Consider the following 25002-nt stretch of genomic DNA (forward strand, 5'->3'; position numbering starts at 1 on the left):
TGGTGGTGATGGTGGGGGACACAAAATGACGGTTTAGAGGTTGGGGGAGGTGGTCGTCCATGGTGGTACAAAAGTGAGGTGGTGATGTTGGGTGGCATGGTGCATGGTGCCAAAATGTGTAAGGGTGGTACAAGCATGCATGCATACACTTTTGTCTTATGTCTTAAAGGATTATCTTAAGCTTAATGGGTTCATTAACTTATTAAGATGGGCTTATTAATTAACCCATTAACTAGAGTAGGGTGGGCCCTGGTAATCCTAGTCCAATTAAGATAAGCCCAAGCAATTAACAATTCACTAAACGTAATTAAGCAAATGATGAACTAAGTAATTATCATTAAGAAATAACAATTAGAATTAAGGTGTCATAATATTCCCATTATGACCAAAGGTTAACGTGTACCAAGTACGTAGCTCGTTCTAAACCACTAGTGACACTAATGGTCGTAAAAGCATGCAAGGATCAAGTTAAGTAATTAATCACTTATTAACACGTTGTAAGGTATTAACAAGAGTAATTAGCATGGATAATAACTCCATAATATTATCTAGCTCAGTACGTACATATACGCAGATTCGTGAAAGTATAAAGCATAAATAAAGTCGAAAAAGTCGGGTCGTTACACCAACTTTCTCTTGAACACATTCTTCTTCAAGCAACTTGAGGTCTCTTCATCTTGAGGGCATAATGTATCCCAACATTCCTTTGCACTTTCACAAGAAAGTATTTTGATCATTTCTTCTCTTGGAAGAACTTTATGAAGTAGTGATATATCATCAAATTGTTTTAGCACTTTGTTCATTACATCACCATTTTGGAATGTTGAGTACACCACATTTGAAAATTCTTGAGGAACAAGGTTTCCTCCATTGATGATCCTCCATATTTCATAATTCTTTGATTTGACATAGATCTCGAATCTTAATTTTCACACATAGACATACTCTTTGTCAAAGATTGGTGCTTCTCTAGCCAATCCTTCTAGGTATGCCATTGTTTGAGTTGATCCCAAGAACATTTAACTCGGGTTTTTACACAAAATGATTTTTAACACAAGCAAAAACGTTTATAGAGCAACCGCTCTGATACTAATTGTATGTAACTAGGGGGGTGAATAGTTACTTAATATGATTTTAAAAACTTTTTCGATGATCAACAAGATTTTATCAACCTTGATCAACTTATTCAACTCAAATTCAATGTGTGTAGCGTTTATGTTTGAAGTAATGCGAAAAGTAAAGTAAATAACATAAACACAAAGATTTATAGTGGTTCGGGTGGATGTTAACTAATATACCTTAGTCCACTCCCCGATTCACTAATCGAGAGTTTGCTTCACTAAGCCTTTTCTCCAAACCCAGTAGAGATCCGAATTACAAGTCTTGTACTCCTTGTAGACAACAAACCTAATCTTTCTATCCCTTTGAAAGATTACCTCTAACTTAGATCAACTTGTCTTCACTTTGGACAAGTATTAATTCCTTGTGGAATTAATAAACTTCCGAGTTCTCTTTAAGGAAGATGATAGCTAAGTTAGCTTATGCTTCTAGTTACAAAGTACAAGACTCACCCTTTTAGTAATGAAAATCCTAAGACAATTCAAAGGATAATACAACACTAAGTAAACTCACAAAGGTAGTAATTTGATAGTAAGTTTACAACACTTCTAAAATCTATGAGATCATAGAACTTCTCTTCCTAATCACAAACATGTAAGAATTAAGATCTTGTGATTCACTGATGAATTAGAGTTGAAGCATGCAAGAGGGTCAAATCTTCAAGCTCTCCAAGTGTTGCTATTTATCGAGAGAGACAAAAAAACTAGCTATTGTTGCCGCTCAAACCACGGAGACCATGGGTCGACCGCACGTCATCAGGAAATGTTTACCTAGCCGTTCTACGGCTGTTTGAATCCATTCAAACCTGATTCTTTTGACTTCTTTACTTCATATAATACCTGCAAAACATACCCAACATCCTATACAAGTACTATATGCATTAAGTGCATGATTCTCCTTGGTTGTATTCTTTTGACAGTGACTTGTCATAACCAAATAGGGAAGTCTAGCATTATTGGGTACAAGTCTTGATAACCAATTGAGGTAATCTCAGATTTGTCATAATCTTTTGTTTGTTTTAACACACTTGCTTAAGTTTTATTGGTTAGTCAACATGTCATTGATTACAATAATCCAATTAATCACTAAGCATGTTATTATTTATCTTTAAGCTTGCACATGGATTAATTAGATGTATTTATGATGTCTTACCTAGTGAAACAAATAAGTTTAATTAAGTATATTGTAAGACATTATGTTAATCAAGTCTAATCCATTCTTAGACATGTTGCTATTCTTCTTTTGATTTTTCAATATGTGTGTTAATAATTCTTTAAGCACTTAAGATCATTTGATTATGACACATCAATTGTTATCAATCAAGTTACACTTAATGCATTTGGATAGGCTAAGCATACATTTGTAATATCCTAACTTATAGCAAGAAAAAGTTTATTCATGAGTATTAGAAAGTTAGCAATTAGCATAGTCAAGTAATACTCATGTAATAATAGCAAGTAGTCAAGTAATACTTATGTAATGATTAGCAAATGATCACTTTGTAATTAATCTAGGATTAAACACATAGTAATGTCATAGAAATATACTAAGTCTATGTAAGTTACTTGCAATGTGGCACTTTGCAAGTTTAATGTATAAGTATAAATTAATGTCCAATACATGTACAAGGAAGAAGCAACTCTTGGTTGGGACTTGATGACCATCATAAGTATGTCTAAATACATTTTAGGAGCACAACTTATTTTTGTAACACTTATGTGTTATCCTTAATCAAGGCTAAAACGTCATTAATGTATCATTAAGTGTAATTAATCAAGATTAGCGTTCTAGTGACCAAAATTCTTTTGGATATGAAGAGCTCAACTATTCTAAGCATGTTGAGAAATGTTTCATAAATTATAGATGCTCCGAATAGGTCAAACTTTATTTGATCAAAAAATATGGACATAACGTATTGCGGTCGATCCACGGTCATCCGTTGAGTCGATCGTGTGCCTGGGATCTCATAAACCAAGGTACAAAACTCCCACGGTCTGACCTGCGGTTGACCGTGGACCCAAATCGTGTGGCATCTGTTTTACTTTTAAGCTTCATTTGGTTTGGTCTTTTGCTCAAGTAAGTATGAATTAGTGAACTTGTATATTTATGTCAAGATGTCTACCATCACTTTTGGTTATGTGCATGTGTCATCATCAAAACACTGATTGACGTTGGTTAAGATTAATATTACCGTTAAGCATAAGCCAACATTCTCCCCCAACATATATATTCGTGTAAAAATCGTATTTACATTGGTTAAGATTAAAAAAAATTTATTATAACAAAATTTATTAGTAACTCACTCCCCTAATTGTATCGATTTTATATGTATAGTTATTTTTGAGCGCGAAATTATTAATGTTTACCTATATTGAAAATTTTTGTAATTTACGTTAAATTTTTAGGATATTTTCCTAATAAATTAATTAAATATTGCAAACTTAATTAGGTACATATACCAATTTAAACAACGAGTTTAAAACACACTAATATGTAAAAAGCTAAGATCACTTTCCTCCACTCAATTTCTTTTCATAAAACAAAAGCAAAAGACATATATAGTATTATAATGGTCTTAAAAAGTACTCATCCGTTCCAGATTAATTGTTTCCGGACAAAAAATACACAGTTTAAGAAATGTCATTATCACACTGTACTTTTTATGTACTTTTTTCTTACTTTACTCTTTTACCCTCAACTAATTAATTAGAAATCTTTCTTAATTAATTCATTAGGGACAATATTGTAAACATCATCAAATTTACTTTCCATATTTGGAAGTGGACAATTAATTTGGGACGTCCGAAAAAGGAATACTGGACAATTAATTCGGGACGGAAGGAGTATATGTATGTGAACCTTTTATAGAAACTTGTGACCAAAATTTCTTATTTCATAGTAATTGTTAATGTTAATTACTTAATGTTACTAGTAAGTCTACGTGTGCTTACATTAATTAATTAAATAAGCATTACTAAGATATTAAACGATATTATACATATTTGATAATAATGTATTTAACGACGTACCAATATTAATAGAGATTAGTGCATCATACATTATTTTCGGTTACCATGTTATCAAAATATATTACAATTACAATGATGTGATAATTTGGCGCGCACAAATAATAAAATGTCATGTCATATACATATATAATATAACTAAAATAAAGGTAAATATATAAAACAGATAATTAGATATTGACTTAAATAATCATCCAGAACATGATATTTTGAGGCAAGAGAATGCTTCAATTATATATTACTCGATTACACGTCAAAATTAAATACATTGTTATAATTTAGGAGGTTATGATTATCTTTAGTGGCCTAATTCTTGATAAAATTATAAGAGTATATGTTATCAAAAAATATACATCTTGCAACATTACATGTTGCATATTTATAGTGCAACATTTACTATTCATCAAGTGGATTTGTTGAAATCAAGTGGAGTTGTTAAAAATTGTTAGCCACACTTGTTGACATTATCATAACACTACTTCTTGGATGACAATTTATTTTAAATAGATATCAACTAGTACTGCCTCATTAAAAATCTTGCTAAAGAAAAATCCAATGGGAAAAAAAACTTTAGCTAAGGGAAAAAGAGTGCAGTATAGAGTTGACTCCTCCTCAAGTAGACATCGCTGAGATGTTACATCTTTTGAACATGCCTCATGCCAATATTGTGAACGTGTGTTCTGAAAATAGCAGTTAGGAGTGCTTTGGTGAAAAGATCAGCAGAGTTTTTGCTGGATTGAACATATCTCATTTCAATATGGTTGTTCTTAATGAGATCTTGAGTGTATGAGAAGAATCTAGGAGGTATGTGTTTTGTTCGGTCACTTTTGATATACCCTTCTTTTATCTGTGCTATGCAAGCTGCATTATCTTCATATATAGTTGTTGGACTTTTATCGCGTTCTAGTCCACAAGAATCAGTAATGAGTTGTGTCATTGATCTCAATCAAAAACATTTCCTAGTAGCTTCATGTAATGCAATCATTTCGGCATGATTTGATGATGTTGCAACAAGTGTTTGTTTTTGAGAATGCCATGATATTGCGGTACCTCCATTTAGGAATACATATCCATTTTGAGATTTTGTTTTATGTGGATCAGATAAATAACCTGCATCTGCATAACCAACCAAAACTTGTTTTGATTCGTTAGAATAAAATAATCCTAAATCAGTAGTTCCTCGAAGGTATCGAAATATGTGTTTGATCCCATTTCAGTGTCTTTTGGTAGGAGCTGAGCTGAACCTTGCCAACAAATTAACTGCAAAAGAAATGTCAGGTCTTGTACAATTTGTAAGGTACATAAGAGCTCCAATTGCACTAAGATATGGTACTTCTGGTCCCAGAATATCTTCATGATCTTCACAGGGACGAAATGGATCAGTGTCAACATTAAGTGATCTAACAACCATAGGAGTACTTAATGGTTTTGCCTTGTCCATATTGAAACATTTTAAAATCTTTTCCGTATAAGTTGTTTGATGTATAAGTAAACCATTAGGCATATGCTCAATCTGCAAACCAAGACAATACTTGATTTTTCCAAGATCTTTCATTTCAAATTCTTTCTTTAGAAGTTGAATGGCCATGGATCTCTTTATTTGTACCTATGATGTTAAGATCATCGACATAAACGGCTATGATCACATATCCGGATGTTGTTTTCTCAATGAATACACATGGGCAAATAAGGTTATTGGTATACCCTTTGCTTTTCAAGTAAGCACTTAATCGTTTATACCACATGCGACCCGATTGTTTCAACCCATATAAAGACCTTTGTAACTTGATAAAGTACATTCCTTTAAGTTTTGCATTGGTTGCTTCTGATACCTTAAATCCTTCAGGTATCTTCATATATATATCATTATCAAGTGATCCATAAAGATAAGCAGTCACAACATCCATGAGATGCATTTATAAATTTTTAGAAACTGCCAGGCTGATTAAGTATCTAAATGTAATTGCATCCATAACAGGAGAATAAGTTTCCTCATAATCAATTCCTGGTCTTTGAGAAAAACCTTGAGCTACAAGTCTAGCTTTATACCTTGTAACTTCATTTTTCTCATTTCTTTTTCGCACAAAAACCCATCTATATCCCACAGGTTTCACATCTTTAGGTGTGAGAATGATAGATCCGAAAACTTTTCTTTTATTGAGCGATTCAAATTCAGCTCGTATTGCTCCTTTCCAATGATCCCAATCATGTCTATTTTGACATTCCATGACAGATTTTGGTTCTGGATCATCATCATCATTCATGATGTCATATGCAACATTATATGAAAATATCTCATCAAGATTTTTCATTTCATTTCGGTTCCATAATATTTTTGAATGTGCATAATTGATTGAAAATTCCGTATTGACATCATCAATCTCCTCTGCACAAGGAGTATTGATTTGTGGTTCTTCTTGAAACTTTCTTTTACCTCATTATCAGCTGATTTTTTTTTTGAGGATTTTTATCTTTGGAACCAATTGGTCTCTCACGTTTCTGGCGTGGCAAAGACTCAAGAATGATATTATTGACAGTTTTTGGAATTTCAATTCGAGCTGGAGCATTTGCTGCTGGTATATATGATTTAGTCACTCTTTTTGTATCTGTAAATGCATAAGGAAATTTATTCGCAAGTTCTTGCATATGCATTATTTTTTGAACTTCGGTCTCGCATTCTTTTGTGCGAGGATCAAGATACTTTAATTGAGGTTCACACCATGAAATATCATTTTCTTTATTTTTTATTTCTCTCCCTAATCTAGGGAATAATGTTTCATTAAAGTGACAATCAGCAAAACGTGCTGTAAAAACATCACCCGTCATGGGTTCAATATATCTTATTATTGAAGATGTTTCATATCCAACATATATTTCCATCCTTCTTTGAGGACCCATTTTAGTGCGTTGTGGTGGTGCGATAGGAACATAAACCGCACAACCAAATGTTCTAAGGTGGAAAATATTTGGCTGATGGCCAAAAACAAGTTGCAAGGGAGAATATGTATGACTTGCGCTTGGTCTAATGTGAATCAATGATGCAGCATGAAAAATTGCATGGCCCCATACAGATACTGGGAGTTTTGTTCTCATTATCAATGGTCTAGCTATTAGCTGCAATTGTTTAATTAATGATTCAGCTAAACCATTTTGTGTATGCACATGGGCAACGTGATGTTCAACAATAATCCCAATAGACATGCAAAAGTTATTAAATACTTGAGACATAAACTCACCGGCATTATCCAGTCTCACCCTCTTAATAGTATAATCAGGGAAATGTGCTCTCAATTTAATAATTTGAGCAAGAAATTTTGCAAATGCCATATTTCGACTTGATAATAAACAAACATGAGACCATCTACTAGATGCGTCTATTAGAACCATAAAATATCTAAATGGTCCACATGGTGGATGAATTGGTCTACATATATCACCTTGAATTCTTTCAAGAAACATTGGTGATTCTTTTTCAACCTTAAGAGGTGATGGTCTTATTATCAACTTTTCAAGTGAGCATGATGTACATGGGATAAGTGCATCATGAGGGATCCTTTGATCCGTCAATGGATGTCCATGTGTATTTTATATTATTCTTTTCATCATTGTTGATCCTGGGTGGCCTAATCTCTCATGCCAAAAACTGATCATTACATGATCACATAATTTTTCTTTAACTACCACATTTACTTCAGGTACATTTATATGTGTATAATGTAAACCAGAATGAAGCCTTGGTAGTTTTTCAATTACACGATTTTTATCAGTGATACTTAAATATTTTTCATTTTCTGTTGTCACTGACTGATAATCATATCCGTTTTGGTATATGTCAGAGAAACTTAACAAATTTCTCTTTGACATGGGAGAAAATAAGGCATTATTTATCAGAAAATTCGTACCATTTGGTAACATAAATTTTGCCTTTCCAATTCCTTTTATTAAGTCCACAGGACCTGATATAGTATGTATAGTTCCTTCTGTTGCTTTCAAGTATGTGAAATATTTTTTAGATTTGAGTATAGTGTGAGTGGCACCACTGTCTGCAATACAAATATCTCCACCATTTGACTGATTTTTTACTCCAGCAGTATACATCATGAACTTCAAAAAAAAAAAAAAATATGAGAAACAAATAATGAGTACATAATTCATCAATATATTACATTCAAAACATGTTACAAACAATAGCACATAATAAGGAAATATGTAGTAAACTAGATATGGTGTAGATTGAAAATCTACAACCATTTATTTAACGGGAACATATAATAGGATATATATATATATATATATATATATATATATATATATATATATATATATATATATATATATATATATATATATATATATATATATATATATATATATATATATATATATATATATTAGAAATTTATTCATTAAAGTAGTCACAAGTTGGCTCAGTGATTTTTGTATCAAGGTCATCCACAAGATTTGCTTCTTTTCCTTTTTCCTTTAGGGATTTTTGATACCGATTAACAGAATGCTGATTTGTTCGGCAGTTTTTAGACCAGTGGCCAATTTTACCACATCGGTAACAAGAATCTTCAACATTCTTTGAAGAGCCTTCTTCAACATTGTGATTTGTGGGATTGTATGGTGTTTGAATTTTATAATTTTGTGGATTATTATTTCTTTGTCCACGACCACGACCACCATGCCCACGACCACCACCACGACCATTACCATAAGGGTGATTTCGAATATAGTTATGATTTTTATTATTGTTATGGTAATTTCCATGATGATGGTTTTGGCCAATATGGCCACGACCTTGTCCATGCCCTCGTCCATGTGCATTTCTTCTTTTATTATTATTATTGTTAATGGCATTAGCTTCAGGAAATGTTAGCGCACCGGTAGGACGAGATTCTTGATTTTTCATCAGTAATTCTTTATTAACTTCTGCAACTATGAGATAAGTTTGAAGTTTGGAAAAAGTTTTATAATTCTGCAATCTTAAATTTCCTTGCACAGTTATATTTGCAGAATGCATTGTGGAGAAAGTTTTCTCCATCATACCAGCATCACTTATTTCTTGACCACAGAATTGAAGCTTTGAATGGATCTTGAACATGGCCGAGCTGTATTCACTTACCTTTTTGAAATCTTGGAACCTTAGATTTCTCCATTCTTCCCTCGCAGCTGGGAGTAATATTTCCTTTTGATTATCGAATCTACTCTTGATACTTTCCCATAAAACATGTGGATCTTTGATAGTGAGAAACATATGTTTTAAGGTGGTATCAATATGTTTGCGAATAAAAGCAATTGATTTTAATTTATCTTGATCGGAACAAGTATTGTTTTCTTTTAAAGTTTCTAGAATACTCAATGATCCAAGATTTATTTCTACGTCCATAACCCATGATGTGTAGTTTGTTCCCGATACGTTTAAGGCATCAAACTCAAGCTTTGATAAGTTTGACATTTTCTATTTTCAGAAAGATGAACAACATAAATCATAATCATAATCATAATCAATTTTTTTTCATAGACAAATAACAACATGAAATTAGAATTAGTTTAGATTCATAAGTAGCAAACAAAGGAATAATAGTATGATTACAAATAATAAAACCATAAGGGAAGGATAGAATATATGTTCATCTAGTGGTGTACAAGCAACAAGGATGATAGCTATTATGACCAATACAGTAGGAAAAATCATCCTTGAGTTAATCATCTTTTAAAAATTTTTTGAGAGTAGTAATTTGAGAAAATGAAGATTGATTTGTGAAAATGTGAAAACGGGTATGTTTAATTTATATTTGAAAAATATAGTCGTTGTAACGTCGTCAATCGACGTTAACAACCGTTATGTATATATGACCGTTGTAACGTCGTTAATTAATGTTAACGATCGTTATGTTGCCGTTGTATTAAAATAATTTTAATAAAAGAATTTTATTAGTATAAATATGATTACTATAAAATACATTTAGTATAAATACGAAGATTAAGAGAATAACACTATTATGCATAAATAATAAATTTAAGAATAAACATTAGTATGTATGAAATAAATAATGATTAATTGCATAAGTAATCATAAATGTTAGATAACATAAATATAAATGTTAGTGAAGTTAATAAGAGTTAGATTACAGAAAATATAATTCAGGAGGTATAACCGACCATATATAACTTAAATAACATAAATATAAATGTTAGTGAGGTTAATAAAAGTTAGATTACAGAAATATAATTCAGGCGGTATAACCGACCATATATATAACTTTAATAACATAAATATAAATGTTAGTGAAGTTAATAAAAGTTAGATTACAGAAATATAATTCAGGCGGTATAACCGACCATATATATAACTTAAATAACATAAATATAAATGTTAGTAAAGTTAATAAAAGTTAAATTACAGAAATATAATTCAGGCGGTATAACCGACCATATATAATTTAAATAACATAAATATAAATGTTAGTGAAGTTAATAAAAGTTAAACAATTTCTTACCTTGATTAGTGACGTGTGCTTCCTTAGATAAACCTTGATTATATGGAGCACTTCGTGCTGATAACGTGTTATAATTTTGGAGTTTATGATTACCTTTAGTGGCCTAATTCTTGATTATAAACTACTGATAAAATTATAAGAGAAGTAGAGAAAGTATATGAGAAGAGTATATATTATCAAAAAAATATACATCTTGCAACATTACATGGTGCATATTTATAGTGCAACATTTACTATTCATCAAATGGATTTATTGAAATCAAGTGGAGTTGTTGAAAATTGTTAGCCACACTTGTTGACATTATCATAACATACATGACATATTTTAAGGTAGGCGAAAGCATCAATTACAGATTACTTGGTTAGACTGAGAGAGAGCATCAAAGTGATTACAGATTACTTAGCTAGAACCCGTATTAAATACATTATTCCTCGTATCATTAAAGAATCAAATTAAAAACGGAGTACTGTACACTGCAAGTTTATTCTTAAGTAGGATGTAAAGTAAATGCCTTTCTAATTAAAATATATATATATATATATATATATATATATATATATATATATATATATATATATATATATATATATATATAGGGGCAGGATCAATGGGGAAGTAATCAATCGGGGAGAAGCGGGGGGAAGCAAAAAAATTTTTTTTTTTTTTTCGTTTTTTTTAATTTTTTTTTCCGGAATCAAGATCACACGAAAATATGAACATTTAGAAGAGACACTTCGTGATGAATGTTATTATTTAGGCGGGAAAACGATCGACAAAAATAACATTCAAGATAATATTGTTCGTGAAGAATATGAACGTTTTTTTTCTTCATGTTTTGTGAAGTAAAATTTAGCCCGATTTAGAGTTTAGGGTTTAGGGTTTAGGGTTGTGGGTTTATGGAATAAACTCAAAACCCCAAACCCTAAACCCTAAACTCTAAACCGTTCGTGTTAAAAACTCAATCTAAATCCTAAATCTAAACCCTAAATTTAAACCCTAAACCCTAAATTTCTAAACCCTATAAACCCTAATATCTAAACCCCAATAGCTAAAACCTCAAAATACGCTCGAAAAACACGATAATTGTTATATATTACATCTTCGAGCGTTTTCCCGCCAAAATAAAAACATTTATCACAAAGTGTCTCTACCAAATGTTCATATTTTCATCTCATCTATAATGTTCGTGAACAAAGTTTTTTTCAAAAAACGAAAAGAAAAAAAAAGTTTTTGCTTCCCCCCGCTTCCCCCCGATTGATTACTTCCCTCTTGATCCTATCACTATATATATATATATATATATATATATATATATATATATATATATATATATATAGATATTTCTTCTGAAATTAATTTATTATTCTATAACTAATTATTACTTCTCCGTCCCATAATAAGTGTTCTGTTTGATTTTTCTCAAACTCTTACTTCTACATTTTAACTTTCAATATTTTTGTTTGTATTATATAGTATAAACTAGTTTTTGAGCCCGTGCGTTGCACGGCTACTCAAAATCTGTTTAAAGATTAGTTATATAAAAACATAATTTTTTTCTCTAGCAATTTTTATTCACAATAATGTGTATAAATGAATAACGACACAATAATGAAAATGTATTGTAAGTGGTCTACTAATTCACAAGTGATAATTAATCTAAGTGGCTTGCTATAGAGTAAGGGGCTGTTTATTTTTTTTTCTTAAACAAATTATATTTGACTCGTGAGTTGTTGTTATAAGGATAGATATGTAATCATTTATTAAATGGATTTTAATCACAATCATGGAGAATTTGACAAGTGTAAATTTCACTTGTCATTAACTCCTTAAAAAATAGTTTTGTTGACAACTAAGCTAAACAAATCTCTTTTTTATATAAGTATATAGATATCAATTGAAACACATTTTAAAATCAAATCCAATCATATAAGTTTCATCAAATACTACATAACACAAATAATAATTTTTATATTTCTATCTATATACTTTCGCCACTTGATATTCTTACACAAAAAACCCTAAGACATAAAACCAGCCGCCACTTGATATTCTCCTCCTCCGACCGTCGGTTTTTACCAGCGGTCCGGAGGATCTCTCCCCTCTCCCTTCATCGTTTGTTTATTTCTATTTCTCCTCTTTTTTGGTTGTTTTCGTTCGGTAAATTTTTGGTCAATTTTATGCTCGCGATTCAAATATGTCGTGGTATGTAGTTCGAATCTGTGTGGTACTTTCAAATGGCTTATGTAGTTGTGAAGTATTTTCAGACTGCCCTCTCTTGTTTCGATTGGTTGTCGGGTATTTTTAATCTCTTGTTTCTTATAGATCTAGGTGGAAGAAGTTGGGTTTTCGTCAGATGGCGTTTTCAGGTATGTAAGTTACAATAATTTATTCGATTGTCACATCAGATTTCGTTTGCTGTCTTGAATGGTGTTCTTTTCGGGTTGCTTTCGGGTAGAGTAAGATAGTTACTGGTTTTCGGATGGTGTTCTTTCTGGGCTAGAGTAAGATTCGTGTGTTTCGGGTTATTTCCGGGTTATTTCGGGTTGTTTCAAGTTGTTTCGGATTGTTTCGAGGTGATTCATGTAGTTTTGGGTTGTTCTCGGGTGTTTTCCTGGTGATTTTTATGTTAAGACAGTTACTGGTTTTGCACTTTGTTCTTTATGGTGTGACAGTCGGAGAGCTTAGATGAATAGTTTTGCATGACTTTGAAAAGCCATATGCTGTTTCATGACTTTTTCTTTCACTGATACTTACAGAGTATATGATATGGAGTAGCATCTATGTGTTTAATTTAAAATATTTTACTAGTTGATCATGATTTTGGTTATTTTAAATAGCACTTTTCGTGGATTGTTTTGAGTTGCTTTATCGCGGTTTTGGGTGATTTTGGATTGTAGTTCCGGGTGGATTCGGATTGTGTTATTAGATTCAAGTGCTTTGCGTTAGTGTACTCGGGTTGTTTTGATGCTAGTGCAAGGGTGGTCGGGATCAACATGTGATATTGTTATTGCTATAATCAAGTTTCATGATCATTGTTTTTCAAGAAATTTGTTGTGAAATTAAATTGGTGCTACGGGTTTTTTGATGTTTGGTGTCGAGGTGATTGCTTGATTATCGTGAATTTAGATTGGTGCTTCGAGTTATTTCGATGTTTGGTGTCGAGGTGGTTTGTTGATTGGGGGTTCTTGTTGATTCTATGGGTAGGGTGGGGTTTCAAGTCGTGGATATTGGTTGTGATTTTACAGTCTTTGTTTCTTTCTCAGCTACATTTCTACATTGCACTTTACCACCACTCGGTTAGGTTGTGTGATCGACGGGTGTTATCTCACTTTCGTTGTGTTGGTCTATCGTTGTGTTGGTCGTGGTTATCTTTCACCTGGCTTCCTACTTTCTAGCTAGTGTTGCCCATATGTGGTCTGGTGTGGTGTTGATTTGATTGGCTGATAGAAGCTTAGATTGTTAGATTGTAGCCTCTTTGTTGTAATTTTCGAGGACGGTAGAGTCGTGGAATCGTGTTTGTCGATGATATTATTCATGATTGTTGTAACTACTAGCTTCTTGCTAGTCTTGTTTTTATTTATAAAATTATTATTGCCTTTCAAAAAAAAATATTTCTATCTATATTATATTATATTATATTGTATTGTATTATATTATATTATATTATATTATATTATATTATATTATATTATATCATATCATATTATATTATATTATATCATATTATATTATATTATATTATATTATATTATATTATTATTATTATTATTATTATATATAATAACAAAGTCACTTTTAGATAATCATCTATTATAAAGGCTTAGTTGGCAAAGAAGTTACCATTAGATTCAATTTCAACTTTCAATCTCATCCCTAATCAATTGTCTCTCTCATCCTTTCTATTCTATATTGTCAATAACACCCTCATTTTTTCACTCCAAAAAAATACTGTATTCCATCAACATTAAAAATAAACGAGACAAAAAGAAGCATTCAAATTAAAATTAGGGTTCTTCATGATCAGAAGGAGATTGATATTATACCGTGATTGAAACAAGGCGAAAACACACAAATATTTCTCTGTAAGAGTCTTATGAAATCAGAAAATTGATGATGCAATTAAGACTAACTTCTATTCAGTCTGTTCCAAAACTTGTTTCACCTATGTAGAAGAATTGGTTCACCTATTTCTATCTTAACTTCAATACAAAGTTTAAATTTTTACATGTTTTTACAGATTTTGAATTACTTTAGTTTACTGTCATTGTATATATATCATTATTATCGTTCCAGTAACTCATGAATTCATATCTATTTATATTATCAGGATTTTGCTTTATTAAATAGTAAAAATAAAATGTATAATTGTTTGGTGTTTCTATAGTTTAATAAGCTGCAGTTGTTCGGAAGACCATTAACTCATTTTCATTATTGATTTATTTTGATACTAGGATGAAAGACTATTATAGATGCATTATTAGTGCCATTGATGATTGAAGGATCCAACAAAGGGGTGACCAAGTTCTATATCATTAGATGTAGAAAGCCGAATAGCTGTCAGTTTCATGGATTACCGAATGACGATCCTAATTCTCACCTTGATAAATTCATATCTCTTTCGAACTCCTACAAACAGCCAGGGATAGAACAAGATATAGTCCGGCTATACTTGTTTCCCTATTCTCTCACTCATCATGCTCAAACTTGGTTCGAAGGACTGGAAAAAGATTCCATCATGTCATGGACGGAGATGGCTACTAAATTCCTAACCAAATATTTTCCTCCTTCTAAAAAAACCAAACTAAAGAATGACATCATTAACTTCAAACAAAGTTATGATGAATCTCTTTACACTGCATGGGAGCGATTCAAAACCCTGCTGAAAAAATGCCTTAATCACCAGCTAGAACGGTCAGCCCAAACCTGTACTTCTACAATGGTCTTACGGTAAATCATAGGATGACGATCGATGCAGCAGCTCAAGGGAATCTGATGAACCAAACCGCAGACGAAGTATGGGAGTTGCTCGAGAACATGACAATGCATCATCATGACTCGAACAGTGGTGAAACGACTTCATCATCTGCACCACTCTCTGCACTCAACAATCAAACGGATGCCATCAAATCCCTCACGGATAAGATGGAATCTCTTGCTAAACAACACGGAGAATTGAAGACGCAGCCGCAGCAGGTCAACCAAGCTCAGGCTTGTGTTAATTGTACCAACCCGCAACCCACTGAAGAATATCAAGTTGAGTATGAAAATCCTGACGGTTCAGTCTGTTACGTCCAATACCCAGCTCGTCCACCAAATTCCGGATTCAATCAACAACCTAGGGTTAATCAATTTCAGCGAAGCAATCAACCTTTTCGCTATCGCTATCCACCTTATTCAGCCTAACAATCTCAATTGATCTACGATCAACCACTTCCACTCACTGGTTCACTAGTTGAGGAAAATTCCCCTACCACCCAGATTACAAAAGAAACTAACCCCACTCTCGAAGCTGATGATCAGTTGATTCAGTTCATTCAAGGACAACAACAGCTAAATCAGAGAACTGCATCCAGGCAAGATCAGACGGAGATACTAATGAGAAATCAATTAGCTCTGCTCAAAAGTCTGGAAACGCAGCTCAGACAGTTATCACAACGCCTTGAAACTCGACTGCAGGGAAGGTTACCAAGTAATACTATCCAAAATCCCCACATAGAAGAAGCAAAGCAAATGGATTCCGTAATCCCATAGGAAGAACCACGGAGAAGGTCAGCCAGGTTCAAGAACAAATCGACATATACTCAGAAGCTGACCCTGGAAACTCCAGTTCGTGTACCCTATCCTGGGAGGCTACAAGAAGAACCATCCAAGCTTGATTCCTTCAAACTTGATGGAAGATTCCTGGACACTATGTTCAAAGTTCCCAACCAGAAGAGAAACATCCGAAGGCTTCTCTCTACAAAGGAAAGCATACAGATTCTAACAAAATTTCACTGAGTGAAGAATGCTCTGCATTACTCAGAAACTCTCTACCACCAAAGCTAGGAGATACGGGCCGATTCGTTTTCCCGTGTTCAATCTACCAATCTGGAACCATTCATGCGCTAGCAGATTTAGGAGCAAGTATCAACCTAATCCCCTACTCTCTCTACAAGAGAATAGAGTTAGGAGACTTGTCACCAATTAAAATGACAATCCAACTTGCCGATCACACAATTCGATATCCTAAGGGCATAGTTGAGAACGTCTTGGTGAAAGTCGACAAATTCTTGTATCCTACGAATTTTGTATTAATGGATATTAAGGAAGACCTACACACATCAGTAGTGTTAGGAAGACCTTTCATGAATACGGCTAGGACTGTCATTGATGTGTACAATCAAACCTTGATCTTACGATCATATGGGGAGAGCATTACCTTCAAAATTGACCGACCAACCGATCTTTCTGGACAGGCAGAGATGTTTGCTATTTCTACCAGACGGATCACTTCCGATGACGAGTCTTCACCACTAGCCGATGATATCGATATGGGTGTCGAATCACAGTCTGTAGACGACCCAGAAATGGAAGAAGGGGATCCCAGCGAAGAAATAGAGGAAGAAGAGGAATCTGGAGAGGAAGAGAAAATGGAAGACGTAAAAGAAACTGCGACAATACCCGCCCCAAGCATTAAGCATCATGAAGAAATAATGAGGCTTGAGACGGAAGATCACAGTTTAATCATTCGCTTCAAGAAGAAGACCGACAAGGCTGAGGTTAAGGATATAGAAATTGACCCTGCAAGTATCAAAGTGGAGAATCAGAATACTGAAGAAACCCGTTCATCAGACGCATCCTTAGAAGAACAAGATACCGATGATGACGAGGTAGAGCAACATGAAGACATTCTGAATAACTCACACTTTTCAACTGAACCAGATCAAGGGGAGCCGGACTCTTCTTCAGATCGGATTCCGGTTATATCTACACACGCAGACATGATAACCTTCATCAATGATACCGATGAATTTGAAGATATTCTTGAGGCCATACGTTAATCAACCATTGATTTTTTGCTACGCTTAACAGAACGAATTATGGCTATCCGAGAAGAACACAACCTCTATCTCTGAAGAGAAGACAATGATGTTGAAATCCTAGAAGAACGCATTCAAGACTTTATCAATTCTCTTTACGATCATATCTACCAAGAAGAAAGGCAACGAGAGCACGATTCAGTGGTTCGTACTATTCTTGAGACAAGATTCTGTCGAGATCAGACGATCATTTACTCTAAGGTCTATAACGCCTTAGACGGATCTGCACTCCCATTCTCATGAAACCAACGAGCACTACTGACTCTCATCCAGAAGCACATGGATCTTTCCACCGGACGCATGACTTATCACTCTGATTTGCAAATGATCAAGGATATTCACAACTTTTTCGCTTTCTTGGAAAGAGATAATTTCGAAAGCACACCAGACAGGCTAGTGATTTACGTAACAATTGATCACCATGCTGATCTGATTATCAAAGAGTTACGAGACGCTGTTACGGAGGAAGTAAGGCGAAACAACCCATTCTCTCATCTTGAACCAGATCGAGTCAACATTGCCACCTATGTTACAAAGCAGATATCACGTATCTTCCATGAATCCTCAGATCCAAGTTTCACATTTAAAGCTGGATGTCGGGAGATATACTCAAAGACGGTGACATTAATGCTCGGATCAGGATTGCACTTCTTTTCAGCTCCGTCTTTTAAAAAATCTGTGCAAAGCTACAGACTCATACTGTGGATATCACCGTTCCGAAGACTTCGAGATTCTAAAGATACATTTTCTAACATTGTTTGAAGACCTCCTAAATGAGCATCACATCAGAGAAACAATCACCACCATCATTGCTTCTATGATTGACATTCATGGGTCAACTAGCAGAGCCGTGGATCATATTCTCATCGGACTTTAAGACTTATCAAGAGCCGAAACTACGCACTACATATCATTAAGAAGATCTTCAAGAGAAGTACCGGATCTTCTACCACTATTGGTCCGGCACTTTCTCAGGATTTACCCGCCAAGACTCACATTCCCTCTAGAAGACCAAGATCACAACCATCAGCGAGGAATGTTTGCTTTTTAAAGCATCACTACGGTCGAGCCAACGACCTTAAACAAAAGCGCTTCTCGGAGAGGTAACCCGTGCAATAAAGTAGAGTAGAAAAATAAAAGATGACAAATGAGCCGATAAAAGAAGCAAGGATTGGAAGCCAGCCGCATCTGCTAGGGGTATTTCTTTTTTTTCGCTACTAGCTCAAGATTCAAACTATGCCACATCCTAGCTTATCACTAAGTGTATGATAACACCCAATTAAAACACTAGACAAATGTTCCCAAATCTTCAACTAAAACTCCTAAGTGTGGGATACACTAGGAACATTGAGGACAATATTCGTCTAAGTGTAGGATGTTGGTATAATCTTTTTATGCTATATTAAAATAACCCATTATGTAGATTCCAAGTCCTTAAGCTAAATTTCAAAATTTTTGCAAAAGAAAGCCTTTTCGAAAAAGTATTTTTGAAAACCTAAAACGTTTGTCAATAAAAATAAGGCTTAAGCAAGGTAGAAATCTTCTTAGGTTGAACCAAATCTCTAATAGAGCATTGCATGACTAAGGCATTATCGACCTAAATTGATTATGGTGAGGCACCCCAAATAAGAGCAGCATTCATCTTTAATGCTTCACTATTTTCCGTTGAGAGTGTCGATGTCTATGCTCAGAATCAGAACTTACTTTAGATCTGCATTTCCAAGCAGCGAAACATGATTCGGTTGTATTCAAAAGAGCTAGCCATTTGTCAAAAATAAGCCTTCCGCACCTCCACTACTTCTACTCCACCACCACATCCACATCATCTTTACTATTACTCGAAAAATTTAGAAAACGAAATTTCTTCCGAAAACCCGATGTTATAAACCTCTCAAGTATCATGGCAAAGGTCTTGAAAAATTTTACCGGCAAAAAGTTTCTCGAGATGAAGTCTCCAATATATATATATATATATATATATATATATATATATATATATATATATATATATATATATATATATATATATATATATATTCAAAGTTCTGGAAAGGAGCAGAAGTTAATAAGAGAAATGCCGAAGAGAACTTTATCGAAAATGATTATTAAAAGAAGAAAAGTTTAAAAAGAGCTTCTCAAAATACTTCAGCACTCCTATCTATCCGAATAAATGTCTGTATAAAGACTACATTACCCTTTTATCTCCCCCTCAAAAACAACTTCACTACCACCCCAAAATTCCTTCTCCATCATTGACAAATGACCTATAAAGCTGAGACTACTACCGTTCTCGCATTAGCAGCAAGGATTTGAGTCTTTATCAAGCCTATGACGATGGGTGCAGCATGACTGGCTAAGAGTGTATTCATTTCTTAGATTTATAGGGAACCCTAAACACTTGAGTGATTTGAGTGACCCGTGAAAGCTAGCCTATGTCATGTAACCTCCTCGCATGCTTGCAGAGATAGTTTCGATCATAACATAGATGACTCACCTTATCTTTTTGCTCTTATAATAAAAGCAAACCGCTTATGCTATTAGAAAAGAAACGCTGAAAAGATTCTTAAGGAAATGAGAGTTTGTTGAGGACAAGCAAAGTCTAACTATGGGATATTTGATATCGGCTAAAAAGTCACGTTTTCACCCCGGTATTAAGGCCCAAAAACAAGAAATATTCAAACTTTATCGGAAAAATACCCACTTAATCGATTAGAATTGAAGAACAAGTAATTACGAAGACGGTGCAAAAAGAATCAAGAGAATCGAAGCTAAAATGAAGACTCTAGAGCGAAAACGGTGAAAGACAAGAAATCAAGTTATGATCCAGGGAAATCAGGCTGACCAGGCCAGCAAACGGCCTGCCATATGGCTTGCCAAACGGCCTGCCAGTATGACAAATGGCCTGCCAAACGGTCAGATCAAACGGGCTCGATAAACGGATTGCCTTAGCAAACGGCCTTCAAAAACGGTCTGCCAAACGGCCAGCCAGCCGTTTGCAGGCAAAAATCTTGTTTATTTAAAGGGTCTTTGTCATTCATTCAAACACACACTTCAATTCACTTCTTTCTCTCTCTAATACAATATTAGTCATACTCTCAAGGCCTTCCACTCCGTGCGGGAAACCTATTACCCAGAGAAGAATGCCGAAGACTATATTAGGAGCGGTCTTGAGTCTTGAAGTTGTCACTTTTGTATTCAGAACTCGTTTAATCTACTGGTACTTCTATCCCTTATCTTTATATAATGTCTATCATTTTGTTATGTGATATTGTTGCCATGATTAGCGAGTAGTTATCTTTAGTGTATGCTATGATGTAAGCAGTTATAATGCCCAAATAATATTATGGTCTGTGTATGCTATTGAAATGCTTTCCGATTATGCTTTAAACTCAATCACTTTTCCAACTAATAGAACGTAGTTATTAGCTCTGTTATTGGGAAGTCGCGAACCTCGATTCAGAGTACACTATCTGTGTCACCCCTTGGTAATAGAAGTCTATCGGATACAATGTAAGATCAACTGAGGTACATCGGTTGTAGTAAGTCTATCAAGCGTTGGATTCCGACTGAGGACTCTTTCGTAGTGAAACATCTGACTAGACCCTTAGTACATTGTCGGTCCCAGACCATGCTAGTGTATTCACCAAGCATATAAACTTCGTACGTGCATACCGAAGCATAGCGGTTGTTGTAAGTTGTACCTCTGCTAGGTAAGGCCATGAAACCCGGTCAGTGTTGATTAGTACACTGCACCATAACGCGGTCTCAAGCATTGTACCCCGCTTGAGGGATTCTTAGTGAATTAAGGAACTGTTTATTTAGACACATAAAGGATTGGACCGTTAGGATAACCGAACGTGTTCATGGAAGTCAGTTTGAATTGGCCATGGTGTTCTTTATGGTTGAACTCTTTTTAAGGGCCTAACTATCTTTTAAAACCAATCATTAACGAAAGCATTGAAACACATCACGTTTCTCGGATATGGTGAACCATGTATTCTATTATACTCAAGAAAGTTTAGACCATTATGGAATGTTAATACGTCACCCAGCCGAGTCGCTCAATTGGATGAGCCGTCTGAACGTGTATGCCTGTAGTCAGACTGCACGGGCCTCGGGGGTAAGGGACGTTACTGTCTATTCAGAATCTTCAAGCTTAACGCAGTACCCAGTGACATGTCTTATGACAGGGGCATTTAGGACCAGTCTAATGAATACAAGGCCTCTGCCTATTCATGAGCCAGCATTCCATAACCTCGGCAAAATAACTGATGAAGTCATAGTATGCACTTACTTTAACCTTATCTGAATTACAAATTTTATCGCATTTACTTTATCTGTCTTATAAATTAGAAAATCCCAAAATTAAGTAACCACTACTCCTTCCTAACTATCTTAGGCTTAAATATAGGTTCGATTCTACTGATATCTCAAAAATACAACTCTAGGTCATACTTACCTTACTCATACTAAGGAGTAGTATGATTTAGGCCCCGCTAAATATAAATTTAAAACAGTACCTCCCCCTGGGTGGCTGATCTTGGCGCACTGTGGCCCGACGACACCGCACGAATAAAAACCGTCCGTTTCGGCCATATCATTCGTCATTAAAGTTTCAAGTTCATAAAATGCATTTGATGATTCAGAAAACCAATTTACACATATGATATGCCATTTCAAAGGTAATTAAACATACATTACAACTAAACACTTACTAACAACGTTTCATAGCATTCAATGCATCAAAAGTTCATATTAAAAACTATCAAACCCTAACCAAGAATCATGAATTTAACATTTATGTTAATGAAGTTTTTCCAAGTCTACCTACATACCAAAACGAAGCTAATGATGCTAGTAACACTTTTAATACATGAGCTTTAACATTTAACAACATTAAATCACCCAAAACTCAAGATTAAACAAACCCTTTTTCAAGTTCATGCTAGTTTATGAAAAATAACAAGATCGAACAAATAAATCACATATTCATGTTAGACTCGAGCCATAGACACTAACTAACACGCTTTTAAGTTTAAAGGCCTAATTTATGAAAATTAGAGATTTTGAAAAGCTTACCCCAAGCTATGAAATTGGTACCAAATTAAAGAAGATGATGCAAGGATCACAAATATGTAATTTGTTTTGATGTTAGCTTGCTAGATTTGAAATGGATGATGAATCTTTGAAGATGTTAAAATGGTGTTCTTGGTAACTAGAAAGAAAAGAGAGATGAGGGAGGAGGAATGAATGAGTGGTGGTGGTGGGGTTTGACTAGTTGACCTAGTCAACTAGTTTGGCCCCTTGGCAACTTTAGTCCCTCGAGTTTAAAAGCGGGTGCGTGAATTAACCGGACGAATTATTTTAAATACGCTAGAGTAACGAGAGATGTTATAATTAAATAACGGTAAATATTAAAATGCTAGTCAATGGAAGATACGAATTTAGATAACGAAAGATATTATTTTTTTAAAAAAAATACGGCGTTAAAATATATTAACGAAAAAAGGCGGGTTATTACATTACCCACACCTTAAAAGAAATTTCGTCCCAAAATTTAGTTGGAAGTAGTAGTCGTTGCTTCTTCCTCGAGACTTTGTGTTGCCGATTCTACGAATAAGTGAGGGCACTTCCTTTTCATTTGATTTTGTCTTTCCCACGCAAACTCGGGTCCTCTTTTGGCATCCCAATGAATTTTGACAATCGGGGTTTTACTTTGTCTTAAGGTTTGGTTTCACGATTCATAATTCCAACCGGTTTTCCCATGAGGTGGAGTTTGTCATCGATAGTAAGCTCATAAAAAGGAATAATAAGTTCTTGTTCGGCAAGTCACCTTTTTAAGTTTGATACATGGAATGTAGGATTAACGTGACTCAATTGGTAAGCAACGGGTTCAATACGCTCCAAGATTTCAAAAGGATCGATGTACCGTGGATTTATCTTTCCATGTTTCCCGAAACGGATTACACCTTCTCAAGGTGCGACTTTTAACATTACGTGGTTACCCACTTGGAATTCGGTAAATTTACGTCTAACATCGGCATAGCTCTTTTGGCGACTACGAGCCGTCTTGAGCCCTTCTTAGATTTGAACAATCTTAACGGTTATTTCATGAATGTGTGCAGGTCTGATGATTTGCTGGACGCCTACTTCGGCCCAACAATTAGGAGAACGACATTTGCGGCCATATAAAGCTTCGAAATGGTACGACGTTAATACTCGAATGATAACTATTGCAGTAAGAGAATTCGGCTAAAGGCAAATACTTATCCCAAGTACATTTGAAGTTGATAACTCAACTCATATTATGGCTTCCAAGGTTTGAATCGTACGTTTGCTTTGTCCATTGGATTGTGGGTGATACGCGGTACTTATCTCTTTTATGTTCTTAAGGTATCTTGTAAGGCGCCCCAAAATCTAGAAATGAAACGAGCATCTCGATTCGAGATAATTGACAATGGCACACAGTGTTGGTAGAGAATTCCTTTAATGTATAGTTGTACAAGTTTTCCCATTTTGTCAGTTTCTGAAAATATTTGATAAGATTATTCCCCCTCGTGGTGTATACTGGTATAGTGTGTGGAGTCTCTCTCCATTGAGAGGTCGGATGATGAGATTTCCTTATACGGAAGTATGAGTGTAATGGTAGAAGAAGTTTTCATCTTGAAATAGCCACATCACGCATCTTGTGGTCAGCAGTTTAGACTTTGATGGAAACAAGATAGTACACTTAGTTATATGTTTTAGAGTTGAGTAGTAGTTGGCCATTTATCAGATACATAAGGATGATATGTCAATGAAGAAAGAGGTATCCTTAGATTGTGTGTTATCTTGGGTCCTGGTAATATCAGACGGCAACAGTGAAAAATAACAGAGTCATGTAACATGATACGTGGTGATTAGAAGGTTGATCAAGCCCATAATTAGGTACTCCAATTATTCTGTCAAAATAACAAATTTCAGTTTCTTTGATTTCGAGTCGAGAGAGGAGGCCTTTTAGGTGTTCACTTAGAAATATTTTCATATTTGAGCTCCATTTTGTGCTACACGAATCTGGCTAGCGAGGTTGGTGTGGATAATTACGTTTATGGTTCGAACACGGAGAGGTTTAATTATTTCTATTCGGCTAAAGGCATCGGCTACAACATTTGCCTCGCCCAGTGAGATGACCCGTCCTAATCCTTAAGGACAAATACTATAACATATGGTTACATTTCGAGGTATTTGACCTCTATATGATACATTTTACTAACATTGCATTCGTTTTTAAAAGA

The sequence above is a fragment of the Rutidosis leptorrhynchoides genome, chromosome 6, assembly GCF_046630445.1.
Source record: "Rutidosis leptorrhynchoides isolate AG116_Rl617_1_P2 chromosome 6, CSIRO_AGI_Rlap_v1, whole genome shotgun sequence".
NCBI classification, from domain to species: domain Eukaryota; kingdom Viridiplantae; phylum Streptophyta; class Magnoliopsida; order Asterales; family Asteraceae; genus Rutidosis; species Rutidosis leptorrhynchoides.